The sequence below is a fragment of the Schistocerca piceifrons genome, unplaced genomic scaffold (genome assembly GCF_021461385.2).
Source record: "Schistocerca piceifrons isolate TAMUIC-IGC-003096 unplaced genomic scaffold, iqSchPice1.1 HiC_scaffold_1389, whole genome shotgun sequence".
Taxonomy (NCBI): domain Eukaryota; kingdom Metazoa; phylum Arthropoda; class Insecta; order Orthoptera; family Acrididae; genus Schistocerca; species Schistocerca piceifrons.
The window spans coordinates 5,001-10,000 of NW_025727223.1; the positions used below are offsets into that span (position 1 = coordinate 5,001).

At 52.6% G+C, this 5,000-nt stretch overlaps 1 non-coding gene across 1 annotated transcript in view; it reads left to right on the forward strand.

The window, feature by feature from the left end:
• The first annotated feature begins 3,731 nt into the window (after nucleotides 1–3,731).
• The window catches only part of LOC124733298, a 1,909-nt gene continuing 640 nt past the window's right edge, over nucleotides 3,732–5,000 (forward strand). Inside the window, exon 1 of the ribosomal RNA XR_007008959.1 lies at nucleotides 3,732–5,000. This exon is cut by the window's right edge and continues 640 nt beyond it. This is a non-coding gene — a ribosomal RNA (small subunit ribosomal RNA).

Consider the following 5,000-nt stretch of genomic DNA (forward strand, 5'->3'; position numbering starts at 1 on the left):
ACTAATGTACACAGATGGAACATTTTGGACTGGAACCAGATTACCCGTACACACGGCGCTGATTAGTAATCAATGCAGAGCCATCAAACTACAGAATATATATACAACTGTCCGTATACATGCTGAAAGAGTCTGCCCACAATGGGAACCACACGTCAGCCAGCCACTCTGATCACGCACCACTCTCTGCTTCTAACGGGCGCACATACAATATGTAAGCACCAGCATGGAACAACATCCAGTGCATCCTCTCCGCCACATTACACAATCCACACTATCACAACCAGACCAGGAGGTCCATGCGGAAAATACAATATCCCACCCTTTCGACATCCACCATTGCGCAGATCAGGCACCAACACCCACACATGTCCTATACAACGGTGCACCCAACATCACAATAGTACCTCCTGTCACAGCGCACAAACAATGACATGAGTCAAAGACACAGGTCTGACACAAGCATAGAATTGGAGCGCCGCCTCTAATAAGCCAAAGGTGCATCCTGACGTGACAAATCTGATCATGTCACAAGCATTCACTTACTATAATCACTATCAACGAACCTGCCGCCCCCGCCCCCCCCCTACACCTTTCCTTACAACAACGTGTAACCTAACCTAACCTAACCTATGTTGTACCTTAACCTAACCTATGTTGTACCTTAACCTAACCTATGTTGTACCTTAACCTAACCTATGTTGTACCTTAACCTAACCTATGTTGTGCCTTAACCTAACCTATGTTGTGCCTTAACCTAACCTATGTTGTGCCTTAACCTAACCTATGTTGTGCCTTAACCTAACCTATGTTGTGCCTTAACCTAACCTATGTTGTGCCTTAACCTAACCTATGTTGTGCCTTAACCTAACCTATGTTGTGCCTTAACCTAACCTATGTTGTGCCTTAACCTAACCCATGTTGTGCCTTAACCTAACCCATGTTGTGCCTTAACCTAACCCATGTTGTGCCTTAACCTAACCCATGTTGTGCCTTAACCTAACCCATGTTGTGCCTTAACCTAACCCATGTTGTGCCTTAACCTAACCCATGTTGTGCCTTAACCTAACCCATGTTGTGCCTTAACCTAACCCATGTTGTGCCTTAACCTAACCCATGTTGTGCCTTAACCTAACCCATGTTGTGCCTTAACCTAACCCATGTTGTGCCTTAACCTAACCCATGTTGTGCCTTAACCTAACCCATGTTGTGCCTTAACCTAACCCATGTTGTGCCTTAACCTAACCCATGTTGTGCCTTAACCTAACCCATGTTGTGCCTTAACCTAACCCATGTTGTGCCTTAACCTAACCCATGTTGTGCCTTAACCTAACCCATGTTGTGCCTTAACCTAACCCATGTTGTGCCTTAACCTAACCCATGTTGTGCCTTAACCTAACCCATGTTGTGCCTTAACCTAACCCATGTTGTGCCTTAACCTAACCCATGTTGTGCCTTAACCTAACCCATGTTGTGCCTTAACCTAACCCATGTTGTGCCTTAACCTAACCCATGTTGTGCCTTAACCTAACCCATGTTGTGCCTTAACCTAACCCATGTTGTGCCTTAACCTAACCCATGTTGTGCCTTAACCTAACCCATGTTGTGCCTTAACCTAACCCATGTTGTGCCTTAACCTAACCCATGTTGTGCCTTAACCTAACCCATGTTGTGCCTTAACCTAACCCATGTTGTGCCTTAACCTAACCCATGTTGTGCCTTAACCTAACCCATGTTGTGCCTTAACCTAACCCATGTTGTGCCTTAACCTAACCCATGTTGTGCCTTAACCTAACCCATGTTGTGCCTTAACCTAACCCATGTTGTGCCTTAACCTAACCCATGTTGTGCCTTAACCTAACCCATGTCGTGCCTTAACCTAACCCACGTCGTGCCTTAACCTAACCCACGTTGTCGCCTAACGTAACCCACGTTGTCGCCTAAACCTGCTCTGTAATTGTTATACGACTCGTTCAATTAGTGTAGTGTTGCCCACCCGCAACCCTCGCAATATAGTTCGCTACTCGCACTCCCCGCTCCCCTGTGTATCGCTTCATGTTAAACACCTTGCAAGTCTTGCTCACTTTCCACATGCTCCTGCTGTACACTGTAATGTGGATGGCAGCAGGACGTACATGCCGCCCCTCCCCACGTCCCCACCTTGCCCCCTGCCTTCGCAAGCTGGTTGGTGAGAACTTTGCATGTTCAATGCCCTCCGCATGCGACGTACTCAGGCTACGTTGTGGTGCGGCCTGTGTCAACTGTCCGCTAATGTCGTACGCGTAAACCACAATCTGTACTGCACATTCGTCCTTATGTACTGAATGATACATCGTGGCACATGTGTGACCGTACAACGACTGCGCCCAAAAACGGCGGACCATACAGTGCAAATATTGTGCACGCAGCTACGTGTCGTCTCCCTATGAGAGCTGGATTGCAGTGTGGTACGCCATAGAGACGTGTGGGAGGAACGGACGCCGTGGATGGCGATCAGCATGAGCTGTCTGTTGATGTATTCGGACCTAGTCGTCTCTCCTCACACACCGTGATGGCATGGTGCACCGCGTTCCATATCTGCGACATGCTACAGAGGCCGGTTGACAGTCGTTCGAGCAATGGACATCGCATACGTACGGGGGCCACCTTCCACGTATTGTCTAGGCGTGCACATTTTGTTGCGTGTATGTGGGCAGACGTAGTGTGGCGTGACACCTGACACAGGCATGCAATAATCGTGGAAGTTGCAAATGGCGATGGACGCCTGCGTTTTCTGGTGAAGTTACGCAAATGAACAAATGGTAACCTGTTGTGGTGCGGTTGTTCTCGCTAGGGGTGAATCGGTGATGGCGACGATAGGTTGAGGTACTAACCGGTTGTTCCAGCGATACCCACCATGCCGACGAAACTGAACGGCATCTGGGTGTGAAGCGATACGCGGCGGTGGCTGGGTGGGACCGTCCCCGGCCGGTGAGGGGGCGCCTCCCGGCGTGCTGGCCGCGCGGTGCGTGGGCGCACGCGCTACAGCCGGCTGGTGGGGGCGGCCAGTGGCAGGCGCGCCGGCCGACGGACGCGGCAGGCGTCGCAGCTGCGCGCCGGCGCACCCTGCGCGCGGCGCCGTGCGGCCAAAGTAGGTCCTCGCGGGCCCGGTGCGAAGCGCGGTGGACATCTTCAGTGTGCTGGTCCGATTGAGGACTGTGTGCGTTGAGGATGCGCTGCCGCCCGGCGCTCGGCGCCGCGACGCCGTCTGCTGCTCGGTCGCCCCAGCGGTTCTCGCTGGTGGTTTGTATCGCAGCTGTGCGGATGTGTTGGCGCGTGCGCTGTGCTGGGAGAGTTCGCTTCGGCACCCAAGTGGGGCTTTTGTCCTTCTGTGGCGCTGGCGTTGGAGCTGCCGGTCACCGTAGGTGGCGCGTGTTGTCTCCCGCCGGCAATGCCACGACAGCACGCTCCCGGGCCTCTGTCGGCAGCGGCAAGCTCAGTTGGGAGCACGGGTGGTCGCACCGAAAGCGTCTACTCGCCTAACTCCGGGCGATTGCGCCTCTCTCGAACCCGACCAAGTACTTGGGACGGCGCTGCGCGCCGCCGGGACCTGAGAGGGTTTCGAGGTGTATTGTGCAGGGGAGCTCAGCCTCCTCCTGTTTGCAGAATGATTGAGCGGACGCTTGCGTGTTCGCGCGGGCCCCCGGGACACACTCCCGGGCGGCCGGCTGCTCAGCTCTAGTTGACGCAGCTCCCTGGTTGATCCTGCCAGTAGTCATATGCTTGTCTCAAAGATTAAGCCATGCATGTCTCAGTACAAGCCGCATTAAGGTGAAACCGCGAATGGCTCATTAAATCAGTTATGGTTCCTTAGATCGTACCCACGTTACTTGGATAACTGTGGTAATTCTAGAGCTAATACATGCAAACAGAGTCCCGACCAGAGATGGAAGGGACGCTTTTATTAGATCAAAACCAATCGGTCGGCTCGTCCGGTCCGTTTGCCTTGGTGACTCTGAATAACTTTGGGCTGATCGCACGGTCCTCGTACCGGCGACGCATCTTTCAAATGTCTGCCTTATCAACTGTCGATGGTAGGTTCTGCGCCTACCATGGTTGTAACGGGTAACGGGGAATCAGGGTTCGATTCCGGAGAGGGAGCCTGAGAAACGGCTACCACATCCAAGGAAGGCAGCAGGCGCGCAAATTACCCACTCCCGGCACGGGGAGGTAGTGACGAAAAATAACGATACGGGACTCATCCGAGGCCCCGTAATCGGAATGAGTACACTTTAAATCCTTTAACGAGTATCTATTGGAGGGCAAGTCTGGTGCCAGCAGCCGCGGTAATTCCAGCTCCAATAGCGTATATTAAAGTTGTTGCGGTTAAAAAGCTCGTAGTTGGATTTGTGTCCCACGCTGTTGGTTCACCGCCCGTCGGTGTTTAACTGGCATGTATCGTGGGACGTCCTGCCGGTGGGGCGAGCCGAAGGCGTGCGACCGCCCCGTGCGTGCTCGTGCGTCCCGAGGCGGACCCCGTTGAAATCCTACCAGGGTGCTCTTTATTGAGTGTCTCGGTGGGCCGGCACGTTTACTTTGAACAAATTAGAGTGCTTAAAGCAGGCAAGCCCGCCTGAATACTGTGTGCATGGAATAATGGAATAGGACCTCGGTTCTATTTTGTTGGTTTTCGGAACCCGAGGTAATGATTAATAGGGACAGGCGGGGGCATTCGTATTGCGACGTTAGAGGTGAAATTCTTGGATCGTCGCAAGACGAACAGAAGCGAAAGCATTTGCCAAGTATGTTTTCATTAATCAAGAACGAAAGTTAGAGGTTCGAAGGCGATCAGATACCGCCCTAGTTCTAACCATAAACGATGCCAGCCAGCGATCCGCCGCAGTTCCTCCGATGACTCGGCGGGCAGCCTCCGGGAAACCAAAGCTTTTGGGTTCCGGGGGAAGTATGGTTGCAAAGCTGAAACTTAAAGGAATTGACGGAAGGGCACCACCAGGAGTGGA